Raw genomic sequence first — 13,898 nt, 5'->3', positions numbered from 1 at the left:
TATTGTGCTTAAGATTAACGTTCTTTCAGAGAGTTAACATTTAACATTGTTGTGTATAAACTTATTTCACTTTTTGATGTTGGCTAGATGCCACTGTTTTTATGTTGGCGAGTTGAAAACTGTGTGAAAAGCTCTAACTTGGTGAGAAATATTGCAACATTTAACTTGTCAGCTTACCTCACACAGTGTTCTTAATTCAAGGTTAAACAAGCAAGCAGTAATAAAAACCCACAGCCTTATAGCGTATATAAACTTATTCTTTGAGAAACTCAGTAATATGTTTTTTTCTAGTTGAAGTTTTCATCAGTATGTATACACAAATTTTTTAGCATTCCATCCTATTTACTGATTCATTTTCAAGTGATACTTCAATTGTTCGTCTGTTTCTATTTGGTGTACCAAACTGAATGCAGTGTGCTTGTGTTTTCAAAATTTGGGAAGAATTCATTTTCAGATAACCATTTAAAAATTCTTTGCAAAATATCACTTACTAAAACTTCTGCTGTCAGCCTATGTAGCGCAGCAACGGCAGCGTGACCGACTACCACGCAAGGGTGCTCGGGTTGGGTTCACGGCAGGGGACTGTGTGTTGTGTGTCCTTCATCATCATTTTCATCATCATTGACAAGCAACTCGCCGAAATGGTGTCAACTAAAAAGACTTGCAATACGGCGGCCGAACCCCAAAGAGGATATCCCGGCCAGTAAATGCCATACGATAATTTCATTACTATTCTGCTTCTTTCTCTCTAAAGGAATTTGCTATAACACTAAAACGCTTGCAAAAACTACCAATTTTACTTGTTGAATATTAAGTGGAGAGCCATTCACATCTATAAGGAATAGAAGTGGACCCAAAATTAAAATCTTTGGGACTCTTTTTGTGATTTTTTGTCCAATTAAATAGAATTTCCTACCTTTCCGGCATTGTCTGAATTATTCAGGACCACCTTTAGCATTCTGTTTGTTAGGTATCATTCAAACCAGGTGTTCATAAAGCCACCAGTTCCATCACACTTGACTTTTTCCAAGAGAGTAACTCGATCTGCACAATGAAATGGCTTTAGAAGATCACAAAAATACCAACTGGCGGTATATTATTATTTAAAGATTGTACTATTTGACAAGTAGATGTATAAATAGCATTCTCACTCGAGCAACCCGCCTGGAATCCAACCCGTGATATGTTAATTGTTTCCACTTAACTGTATGACTACTTTCAAGTACATAACTTTTTGAATATTTTGGAAAAATGTCAGCACGGAAACTGGATTATAATAAGACAATTGATCTATATCTAGCAACCTCATTTATGCAACGATGAAGCAATTCTCAGTTCATCACAAATACATTCTCAGAAAAGAAAAGTAACTTTCCACATTGAGGGCAGACAATTACAAAACAAAATTCTTCTACAACAGTCCTCTCCATAACGACACTTGCTTCACCTATAGCCTGTACCCCCGTTTAAAATCAATCAAGTTAAAATATGTGCACATTACTTAGACTAACTATTTGTAAATCATTTGACTGATGGACTCCTTACTCCTCAACTCGCAGAAAGTAGAAGACTTTAGGATGTCAGTGTTTTTGTCTCGCCCCTGGCACTGATAATAACAGTAATAATAATAATAATAATAATAATAATAAAACAAAGTATCAGCCCTGCAGTATTTTAGTGCCTATTACATAGCCACTGTTGCGTTTTGGTCTAAATTAATGACAATGGCATTCAATAAGTAATGCCCCGCACGTTTTAAAATGCCCTTAATATACATAGACTAACGTCCTTGTTGGTGCTTCACTTCTGATGTTTGTTCTGTCCGCCGGTGAAATTCCGAACCGTTCTGGCAGGTGGCAGAGCCGTAGTACAGCGTCAAAATAGCGTTCACGTACGACTTACATTATGAGCAGCGTGCTGTTTTTGAATTCTTCAGTGCAGAAAAAGAAACCGTCACGTATTTCCGTAAATGTTTGTGGGCAGTGTATGGTGATTCTGCACTTGACAGGAGTACAGTTGGGCGATGGATAAAGAAAGTTACAGCCTCAGGAAATGCAGAAACAGAGCTCAAAGATCAGCCACGATCGGGACGTCCGTTCACAGCCACTGCTCCAGATATGCTGAATCGAGCCGACCGGCGCATGAAAACTCAACAGCATTGGAAGTGCACCTGCAATAATCGAGATTCCCGGATATTCTAAGAGGTGCTCACGATGGGTTCTACAAATGCTCACAGCGGAACACGAGATTCAAAGAAAGGGCATTTTATCTGAATTGTTGGAGCGTTTTAAGACAGACAGAGAGGTCTTTTTGTCATGGACGAAAACTGAGTGCTCCACTTTTCGCCAGAAACAAAAAGGCAGTCCATTTAGTGGCATCATCATCATTCACCACAAAAGAAGAAAATCAAGACAACCCCTCTGCCGGAAAGGTGACGGTAACAGTCTACTGGGATTGTGATGGCGTTATTCTCGTGAATGTGATGCCAAGAGGGTCAACCATCAATTCAGAAGTATACATGAAGACTCTGAATAAAGACACGAACCGTTTCCGACCTGTTCGATCGGACACGAATCCAGAAAAATCTTGCTCCAACACGATTAAGTGTCTGAGAACCAGGGAACACATCGCCAAACTGGGTTGAATATCATTGCCCCATCCACGCCTACAGACCATACCTCGGACTTCCATCTCTTTAAGCTGCTAAAAGGTTCTCTACAGCGAACACACTTGGAAGATACGAGGGTTTTAGTCATTCAGCGAAAACATGGCTACACCTACAGGACAAGAGCTTTTACTAGTAGGGAATACATGCTCATCCACAACGTTGGCGTAGGGCCATAGAAAGTGCTGGAGACTTCCTTGAAAAATAGGACATGGCCAAGAAATGTTGATGTATATTGTCACTAAATTCTGACTCTTAACTATAAATATGTTCTGAGAAAAAGAATGTGGGACATTACTTATTGAAAGACCTTCGTAGTTTATTGTTGTGAAGAGAATAATGGAAAAAATTCTGATCTATTGCGGTAACTTGGTACAAACATTTTATCACGTACTTAAGCATAAGTGTTGTATATGTGCCAATTTTACCGTAACAGCTGCATAATATAAGTAAAACGTGTATGCGTGACGAGTGGACTATGTGAGGAAGATGATATTCACACATTAGTTTCATGAAAAGTAGCATCGCCACATTGCTTTACGAGTTAATGATATTTGTTGGGACAGAATGTAATTATTGGTAACTTTAGCAGTCGGTATTACATCCTTAAAGGCACAGTGACAATAGGAGGGGCGTTCAATATATATAGCGACACATATTCTTCTCGGCCAATTTTTTAATACTCGCGTTTCAGCCCCTACATTTTTATGAGGTTAAGGTAGGTAGCAGCGCTATAAATAGCCATCAAAATGGCGACTGTAAATGGCGTGCGTTCCAAGCGAAGATCTCTCACTGAATTTCTGTTGGCTTTAAGTCGCAGCATCGCAGATATTCATAGATGCTTGCGGAATGTCTACGGAGACTTGACAGTGGTCAAAAGCACGGTGAATTGTTGGGCGAGGATTCTGTCATTATCGTAACAAGGTCAGGCAAACCTGTTCGATCACCTGCGTGTCGGCCTGTCGACGGATCACAATCAAACACCTCGCTGTTCAACTGGACGTCTGTGTTGGTAGTGCTGACACAGTTATCCACCAGTTGGGGTACTGAAAGGTGAGTGCCCACTCGCCTCCTCCCTGCCTTACAGAAGCCGGCAAAGAGCAACGAAGGACCATCTATGAGTAATTGCTTGCTCTTTACGAGGTTGATCGTGACATTTTTTCGCCGAACATTTTCATAGGTGACTACGCATCGGGAAACAAATCGGCGATCCACAGCATCGGGCCACACCACTTCTCCACCGAATTAAAAGTTCAAAGCCGTGATCCGAGCCGGAAAAGTCATGGCAATGGTCTTCTGAAATTCTGAAGGGGTTATTCTGTTTGACGTCCTCCCTCATGGTGCAACAATTACCTCTGAACTGTGCTGTGCCATCCTCAGGAGTTTGAAGAAACGACTCCAGTGGCTTCGTCGCCACGGAAATGCGAACAGACTTCTCCATGACAACGCAAGGCCTCACATAGGTCTACACACCAGAGAGGAGTTCACAGAACTTTATTGAACTATTTTTGTGTATCCACACTAGACGCCGGATCTCGCAACTTCCGACTTCCGTTTGACTCAATGCAACAGTACGTGGATGACGGGAGGATATTGATGCAGCAAGGCGTTTGCTCCAAAATCGACCAGTGGGGTGGTACCATGCGGGCATAAGGCCGTCCCATTGAACGGAGATTACGTTGAAAAGTGGGGTTTTCTAGCCAACGGGGTGTGGAATAGTATGACATATTATTATCGTGAAAAAAGTATTTGATTATCTATTGAACGCCCCTCAAAGTAGTGATCTTTTAAAGATACGTTAGTTTCAGGACAGAAATATAAATGGACCTTTTTCTTTTTACCCCTTGGAAAAATACGAGAGTAATCGTAAAAGTAAGGTCTCCTATATTTTTATAAGTAAGTAGACCTAGTTATTTCTACAATGGTTTACATTAGTTAACAGCTTGAACATTTAGCTATTTTTCCACATAATCACTATTTCTGTCGATGCACTTTTGTCGACGCGGTGGCAGTTTTTGGATGCCCATGTCATACCAGGTCGCCGCCATGCTGCTCAGAAGGTTATGAACCTCTTCTTTCACCTCGTCATCGGAGCAGAATTGCTGGGACCACAATTAACGCTGACAGGTACTGTGAGACCCTGAAAAAACTCAAACGGGCAATCCAGAACTGGAGAAGAGGAATGTTGAGCAAGGGCGTACACATTTTCCATGACAACGCTCGCCCACACATCGCTTGGCAAACCGTTGCTCTCCTGCAACAGTTTCAGTGGAACATAATCACCCACCCACCCTATAATCTTGACTTGGCGCCCAATGACTATCACCTGTTCCCTAAGTTAAAAGAACATTTGGCCGGAAAGTGATACAGCTCCGACGACGACGTAAAAGAAGAGGTTCATAACTTTCTGAACGGCATGGCGGCGAGCTGATATGATACGGGCATACAACAACTGCTACAGTGCCTACAAAAATTACCGACAGAAATGGTGAATGTGTCGAAAATAGCTAAATGTTCAAGCTGTAAACTGATGTAAACCATTATAGAAGTAAAGGAGTCAACGAAATTATAAAAAAAATAGGAGACCTTACTTTTGAGATTACCCTCGTATATTTCACCCATCAGGATGAGGAACCAAAGCTCTACACGATCCGGACTTCTTCTGTAGCATTTTGTCCTGTTAGAGTGCAATTTCCATACACACCTATCTGTAGATCCATTTCACCAATAATGAACTAGACTACGGTGTACTGAAAAGCTGATGGTCGTGCTTCGCCTTGTTTTATTACGTATTTGCGGTTGGGAGTGCCCGGGTCTTTCCAGTTCCTACAAAGATGATTACAAATTTCTTTCATGGTCTGGATTTTATATCCAAGTGTTGGAGGTAACGGGGTAATACCTTATTCTTGCACATTTTCCTCATTAACGATTCAAAACTGCAGGCAACAAAGTAATATGCTCCTGCTGGTTCTTGAACAACTTAGCATCGGTATTCTTGACTAGCCACTGCGAATGAGATGATGCAGAATTTCTAGGATACACTTGAACTAAAGAGCTTAGCAACTAACAAGTTTTCTGGTAAACACTCCCACGATATAAGATAGTGTTTGCGCAGCAGTATCTATTACTAGGACAGTAGACTGAATTTCAGCATAGCAGTGCAACAGTCCCTTTAAGCGAGAAAACTGTAGCTATGTGGCCGGCCAGGGTGGCCGAGCGATTCTAGGCGCTACAGTCTGGAACCGCGCGACCGCTACGGTCGCAGGTTCGAATCCTTCCTCGGACATGGATGTGTGTGATGTCGTTAGGTTAGTTAGGTTTAAGTAGTTCTCAGTTCTAGAGGACTGATGACCTCAGCAGTTAAGTCCCATAGTGCTCAGAGCCATTTGAACCATTTTTTGTGGCTACGTCGCCTTGAACTAAATACACTCCTGGAAATGGAAAAAAGAACACATTGACACCGGTGTGTCAGACCCACCATACTTGCTCCGGACACTGCGAGAGGGCTGTACAAGCAATGATCACACGCACGGCACAGCGGACACACCAGGAACCGCGGTGTTGGCGTCGAATGGCGCTAGCTGCGCAGCATTTGTGCACCGCCGCCGTCAGTGTCAGCCAGTTTGCCGCGGCATACGGAGCTCCATCGCAGTCTTTAACACTGGTAGCATGCCGCGACAGCGTGGACGTGAACCGTATGTGCAGTTGACGGACTTTGAGCGAGGGCGTATAGTGGGGTGTATGCGGGAGGCCGGGTGGACGTACCGCCGAATTGCTCAACACGTGGGGCGTGAGGTCTCCACAGTACATCGATGTTGTCGCCAGTGGTCGGCGGAAGGTGCACGTGCCCATCGACCTGGGACAGGACCGCAGCGACGCACGGATGCACGCCAAGACTGTAGGATCCTACGCAGTGCCGTAGGGGACCGCACCGCCACTTCCCAGCAAATTAGGGACACTGTTGCTCCTGGGGTATCGGCGAGGACCATTCGCAACCGTCTCCATGAAGCTGGGCTACGGTCCCGCACACCGTTAGGCCGTCTTCCGCTCATGCCCCAACATCGTGCAGCCCGCCTCCAGTGGTATCGCGACAGGCGTGAATGGCGGGACGAATGGAGACGTGGCGTCTTCAGCGATGAGAGTCGCTTCTGCCTTGGTGCCAATGATGGTCGTATGCGTGTTTGGCGCCGTGCAGGTGAGCGCCACAATCAGGACTGCATACGACCGAGGCACACAGGGCCAACACCCGGCATCATGTTGTGGGGAGCGATCTCCTACACTGGCCGTACACCTCTGGTGATCGTCGAGGGGACACTGAATAGTGCACGGTACATCCAAACCGTCATCGAACCCATCGTTCTACCATTCCCAGACCGGCAAGGGAACTTGCTGTTCCTTCAGGACAATGCACGTCCGCATGTATCCCGTGCCACCCAACGTGCTCTAGAAGGTGTAAGTCAACTACCCTGGCCAGCAAGATCTCCGGATCTGTCCCCCATTGAGCATGTTTGGGACTGGATGAAGCGACGTCTCACGCGGTCTGCACGTCCAGCACGAACGCTGGTCCAACTGAGGCGCCAGGTGGAAATGGCATGGCAAGCCGTTCCACAGGACTACATCCAGCATCTCTACGATCGTCTCCATGGGAGAATAGCAGCTTGCATTGCTGCGAAAGGTGGATATACACTGTACTAGTGCCGACATTGTGCATGCTCTGTTGCCTGTGTCTATGTGCCTGTGGTTCTGTCAGTGTGATCATGTGATGTATCTGACCCCAGGAATGTGTCAATAAAGTTTCCCCTTCCTGGGACAATGAATTCACGGTGTTCTCATTTCAATTTCCAGGAGTGTATATGTGGCTACAGAATGAAAACGAAACAGATGGAAAAAAGTAAGTTAACCATTTATAAATCGAAAAGTCAACACCAAAACAATACATTTATCCCACTGTGAGACAATACGGTTGCCTACAGAAACGCACATATGCGTGCGCATCTTCGTTCGAAGAAATCAACAGCGAGGAATGTCTTTTTTCACGGCACTAAAATTATGGAAATCGCAAGGGGTATTTGCGGACTGCGGGATACTCAGAAGCGGCAACTTTTAATGATCACAAGAATGGTACTAGGAAAGGGTTTGCAATACGACGCTACAATAAATCGCTGGGGGTTGAGAGTTTCTGTGTTCTGAGGATACTTCATACCTGCGTTGTAGCCGCTGTACCAAGTCTGTGGGCGAAGTCATTCACTAGTGGGGTTGTATAGAAGCGCTTGCTATCGGCACGGCGTGGGATTCGGGCAGTTTCGCGGTACAACCTCGCCAGTGGTTTAAATATAGACCAGTGCTTTGAAGAAATGACTCTTGCACTCAGTGATGCGTGTCCACATCGTACAAATATATTCAGATGGTACGGAGAATTCCAAAGAGGAAATTTCACTCTCGAGGACGTTGAGAGACCGGGAAGACCACGATCGCCAGTTACGGAGAAAAACATGGATGCTGCGAGGAAAGTATTTGACGAAGACAGGTGAGTGACCTATAAGCAGATAAAGGATACCTTGCGGCTAAGGCTAAATTTACACTGCCCGCGATGCGATGCCGAGCCGAGTAGAGCGATAAAGCGCTGAAATCACGTGACAATGGGCAGGCTTGGTTTAACAGTGGCAACAGAGCGGTGACCGTTTAGACTGCAGGCCGGGCCGAGCGATTTGATGCGGTGCGATGCGATGGCTCCGCTGTAGTCGCAACCGAGTTTGCGTTTCGCGCGAGTGTTTGGAGCGGTTGCTTGTTTGCGCTTGCGTCTGAAGTAATTGCTTGCTTGCAATGGACATCGAAAGACTAATTAACAGTGTGCGTGAACGCTCCGTGTTGTGGGAGCAGAAAAATAAATATTACCACAATAGGGATTTTGTTCGTCAAGCATGGAATATGAAATAGCTGAAGATTGTGGAACAGACAGTAAATACAAAAAAGGAAAATAAATAGCTACAAGACTCCAAGAATTAAGTAACACAAACAACTTCGTTTATTTTCTAATTTTAATTGTGTATAGGTACTATGACAGTATTTTGATAATGAAATGACGTTCACAATAGTTACAGTATTTGATAATTTCGACATGAAATATATTTGCGTTAACGACTGTTGACATAGTTTTTGAAGGCCTCTCTGACACTCCTCGCCCTTCTTGAAGCACTACTGTTTGCTCTGTCATTTTGGAATATCACGTCTATATTTTCAGGCGAGGTACTGAAGAATAAATAGAAGAACCTACGTGACACTTTCCGCTCTGAACTCAAAAATCTCGGGCTGAACGTTCAGGAGACGAAAGTGGCATGCTGCCTTTCCAATCTAATTGGCCGTGACCTTCCTGACTGACATAATGACGCCACGGAAGACCAAGACTAATGTTCGTCACAGTAAAAGAACAGCATCGCAACACGACGACGCACAAGACGACGTACCATTTTCACCAGCTCTTAACAGAGAAAGAGAGTGTTTCACCTGATGAAACCAACCAAGCCAGGTCTTCAAGACTGTCTGTAAGTTCAGAGGGTAGCGTTTCGATGCCTCCTCCGTCACCCACCCCACACACAAACCAAAACCAGAGATCCAAGAAATCGACAAACTCTGAGTTGCTAAATATAGAGAAGCAAAAGTTTAAGCTAATTGAGCAACAAATGTCGAAATCAGAAATGCAAGATGACAGCTATCATTTTGTAGTGAGTTTGCTGCCAGCAACGCGAAAACTATCACCAGCAGCTCAGTTGAGAGCCAGGATAAAAATTGAGCAGGTTCTTTTGGAAGAATTGGAATAATCAACCACTTACACTGCACATTCGTTGATGTCACCCTGTGCACCTGAAAGTCCAGTTGAAATCGTAATTGCTGGAAATCCGCAGAATGAAATAGTCATTTCTGAAATTGAACCTGATGACATTGTTGTTTCAAGCCACCAAGATTCTGAAAACTTTGATACTTAAGTGAGTGAACTGTGATGTATTTTACTTCTCATTGTCAACTATGTCAAAATTTATGAACAGGAAGTTTGAATCTATCCCAATTTGTAAATTTTTCATAACAAAGTGATTGCTGTAAACTTAATATTGTACTTCCCTGATGGTGATCATAACTTTCTCTTCGGAGATAATAGCCATTCTGAAATTTGTGTTTTGCTTCTGTAATCTATATGAAAGAGACGACACTATATAATCAAATGTCTCTGTACTCAATCTGAAATAACTCCAAAATTTACCCTCATCATTTCTCAAGTCACTGTACAAATGATGAAATTCTCCTAAAGCCCTTCTCTCCTTGTTGATTTCATGCACCCATTCATGACTTCGTTGAACTTTCAGAGCACTGGTTTCTAATAAAAAAGAATTTACTGGGTCGAGGAAACACGACATCGTGCGGAGACTGCTCAATTGCTGGCCAGATCGCGCGCGCGCGCTGTATCGTGTGCAATGTGAACGCTCCATCGTATTGCATCGCTTTGGCCATTATGCTTCGCATCGCGTCGCGTCGCATCGCAGGCAGTGTAAACGTACACTAAATGCGCCAGCAATTCGTTCGATTCTGCATTGCAATTAAAGAAACTTTGTTGTCGCTGAGTGCCTCATAGATTGACGAAAAAACAGTGACAAGACGTGTAACTTGGTGCCGGGAGCTTTTAAAGACGAGAATCGGCTATACTGTTATGACGTGCCAACTAAGACTCAAAACAAACTTCGGGTCTTTGAAAATGACGATACACCTGTAGCTGTCAGAAAATCCAGATAGTAAAGAAGAAAATTATAGCTGTTTTGTTCAAATCGAGTGTAACTGTGGGGCGTGTTGTTTTGGACACACAGAAGACAGTTACAGCTAAATTGTACACAGAGCAGTGCCTGCCCAAAGTTATCCGATCTTTCAATAACCTGCGACCGAATTCAAGAATGGACACTTGGTTCCTCCATCACGACAACGCTCCAGCTCAACGCGCCAAAGCTTGAAGGGTGCAGGACTGAAACTTCTAGAGCAGCCTCCACACTGGCCAGACCTTGCCCCTTGCGACTTTGCACTGTTCGTGCATGTGAAAATGAAGCTGAAAGGAGTGTAGTTTTCAGGTGGTGAGGGCCTCCTGAGGGCTTGGGACGGGTGAGCCTAACTCCTAACAAAAATTTGTGAGAAGTGGTTTATTGGGTTTTTTCGGAGGATGGGGACGTGTGTTCAATGTGGCTGAAATTACTTTGAAAAAATTAAATAAATAAAGCTCTATTGCAAACTTTCCTAGTACCATTTGCAATAATGGAGGCAATCTACATTTAATTTGCGATGTCTCTAAATTAAAACCTAACAGAAGAGTTTCAGGATATGAAGAATGTGGATTGTGAGGGTGAAATAATAATTCGCGGTGCCCCTTGAAATTTTTCACTGTAAGCAGTGAAAACTCATTTTCGCGTTAGCAAGGCCAACACGATTGCACACCAATTCCAGACCACTTAATAAACCGAAGAACGTTATCAAATTCCATTAAGGAGAAAGGAGCAGATTTGGATGCAAAACCATCAAAGCCTATTTGTGAAGAATAGAATAGAAAACACTTTAGTTACAAAGGATGTAGAGGATATACGTAACAACATTATTCACGCTTATTTGAAGAGTATGCCGAAACTGCCAAAATCTGCGGCAGAAGTTCAGATTTCCGAATCCCAGGTGGAGGTAACAACTTCAAAAGGCGAAACGTTTATCCTCAACGATGACATAGAAAATGGTATGTTATTTTTTCTACCGAATCAAAACTGGAAGGTCTATGTCAGTAGAAAATTATATTGATGGATAGAACTTTTCAATCTGCAGTAAGATACCTTCTTCAGCTGTTTACAGTACACTGTTACTCTGAAAGTTCTTACATACCTCTATCCAGCTTTACGAAAAACAAAAAGAGAGAAACCTGTCTGAAGATTCTGAAACCTATCTCATGGTGAAAGCAGAAAGGGTCAACTGTCCTTTAAACGACAAAAGTTGTTCATTGATTTCAAAGAATCTATCCATGAGAGCGTAAAGGTTTCTTTCCCATTAGTCAAGATTGTTAATTGTCGGTTTCGTCTAGCTCAAGTTTCGTAAGTACAATTATAACTGTTGTTTTATGAAAGACAAACTTTTGTTGAACAATCAACAGCCATAAATTACAAAAAAAGTTTATGGAATCTTCTGTTGGTAGTAGGATGAACATAAACATATTATGGATCGAAATACACAGTACTGATGTTTGTAGAAAATTAATATTGTGTATAGAATGTTATTCGCCCTTTTTAACTTCTGACATAAAAAAGGGTGTTGCAAGTTTAAAGCGTCTGTGTGTGTCTAGTATCAGGGCTTCCAAACCAATGGAGCGATTTTAGTGTAGTTTGAAGACTGGTTGCATTGGGTGGCTCTCAGCTATATTTTATGACAATCTATTCATTCGTCTAATGATCATTGGCTATTCGCAGTAAAATAAGTGTGCGTACCTCGTATTTTCTAGCAATATCCTACGTAAATAATGCGAGATCACCAAACTGTGTAGTGTTAAATTGTAGATCTCAAAAATATCTAAATAAAAGTAAAGAAGATCATATATTTAACTTTTATGGTGAGAACACCGGTAAGAAACTTCCTGAATCATTCGCTGTTATCGCCATGCTTATTCCTAATTTTATGAAATTGGATAAATATATGTAGCAAGAAACCGTATAAAACGGAAAACTGATTCTCAAGTACAACGACTGTCTGTACACACGGTTCTGAATTTTCTCATCGCAGATCTACCTGCGCCACATAGAACTGAATTTCAAGTTAGTGCCGGCCGGGGTGGCCGTGCGGTTCCAGGCGCTACATTGTTTACGTCACAGACCTTATCTTGAAAGACATTTGTATTTTAAGTTTGCAGAAATATGTTTTTTGCTCTATACATTTCAGATGATGAAAAATACGAAAACTTGGTCTGTCGTCGTTCTACAAAGACCAGAACAGTGTAAAAAGCACAGTGGCAGCATCACACCTTTGGACTCATTTACTCAGGTCCCAAAGATCTTCCTGACGTATTGGCCATCTCGTCAGCATACAGCCAAAAGACGAAAAACTCACGAAGTTTACATTGATTCCACGTTGTCTCATGACTAATGTATATCGCGTAATATTGCGATAGAGAAATCGACGAGTATTTGAGAACGTTCAGTATAGGTACTACTCCGAGATGAAGAAGTGCCACAAAATAGTTGTGGTCTGCGTTAAACCAGTCAGAATACTGATGATTCAGAATACAGATACCGTTAACACGGTACGTGGCCTGAACACGATTCCGAGGCACATTCGGAGTGATATTATGTCCTATTGTTATGGACGTTCAGTTGCTAATATTATAATATACCTCATAACAATTTCGAACGCATGGCACAAAAACTACCCTTGTATTTGAGAGGAGATGTTTAAACACGACGTCAGGTCTCTAAATGAGGTAAATCCATAGTTTTTCTAAATGGGCTGCAGGATTTTATTTGTTTTTATAGCGGAGGTACTTTGGGAACCGATGCCACCTTTAAAATTAGTGCATCCGAACAAGTTTCTACAACATAACGAAAACTTCAAAAATAATTAACTAGTGTATACACTGAAACGGCATGGAGTGCCTAAAATCAGGAAACATTTAATTTATTGTTACGTGAAATCATTTAACGATTTCTCGTAATGTGCATAAAAGGTATGTTGGAGTGAACACTAATTCGACAAATAGAAAAAAGGAAATTAATCATTTTTTTAAAAAATAAACCAAGAAATCCATAAGGAAATAATTATTACGTTACAGAAAAAACTTAAAGTGACAATACTTTATAATTTTAAAACACAACATTAGTTTATTAGCTAAACAATTGTGTTATTTTAGAATGGAGGGGAACAGAGTTAATTATCCAGAAAAAGGTAAATATTGGCGTATTATGTAAAAGAAGCAATTATTAGAAGAAGGTATCTAAGGCAAGGGCGTCAGGTAGAAGCTACTACTGGATGCGAAGGAAAATATCATATTAAAACTACATTATACGTCCAGCAAGTGACAGGATGCGCACCCACTGAAGAAGATAACCAGCCAGCAAAGCAGTTTTTACCAGTGGTGAATAACTAATGAAATTCTAAGTATTCATCACGTATAGGCACTCAGTAAAGATACGGAACTCAAAAAAGGTGAGAACAAAACTTCTCCAGATTCTGTGTG

The 13,898-nt window shown here is 42.3% G+C and overlaps 1 protein-coding gene across 1 annotated transcript in view; it reads right to left on the bottom strand.

The window, feature by feature from the left end:
- The window catches only part of LOC126272377 (opioid-binding protein/cell adhesion molecule-like), a 256,864-nt gene that overhangs the window by 242,431 nt on the left and 535 nt on the right, over positions 1 to 13,898 (bottom strand). The window lies entirely within an intron of this gene.

The sequence above is a fragment of the Schistocerca gregaria genome, chromosome 5 (assembly GCF_023897955.1).
Source record: "Schistocerca gregaria isolate iqSchGreg1 chromosome 5, iqSchGreg1.2, whole genome shotgun sequence".
In the NCBI taxonomy this organism is placed as follows: domain Eukaryota; kingdom Metazoa; phylum Arthropoda; class Insecta; order Orthoptera; family Acrididae; genus Schistocerca; species Schistocerca gregaria.
Note: the sequence above shows the minus strand (reverse complement) of the source record. Positions and strands in the feature narration are given on the sequence as shown.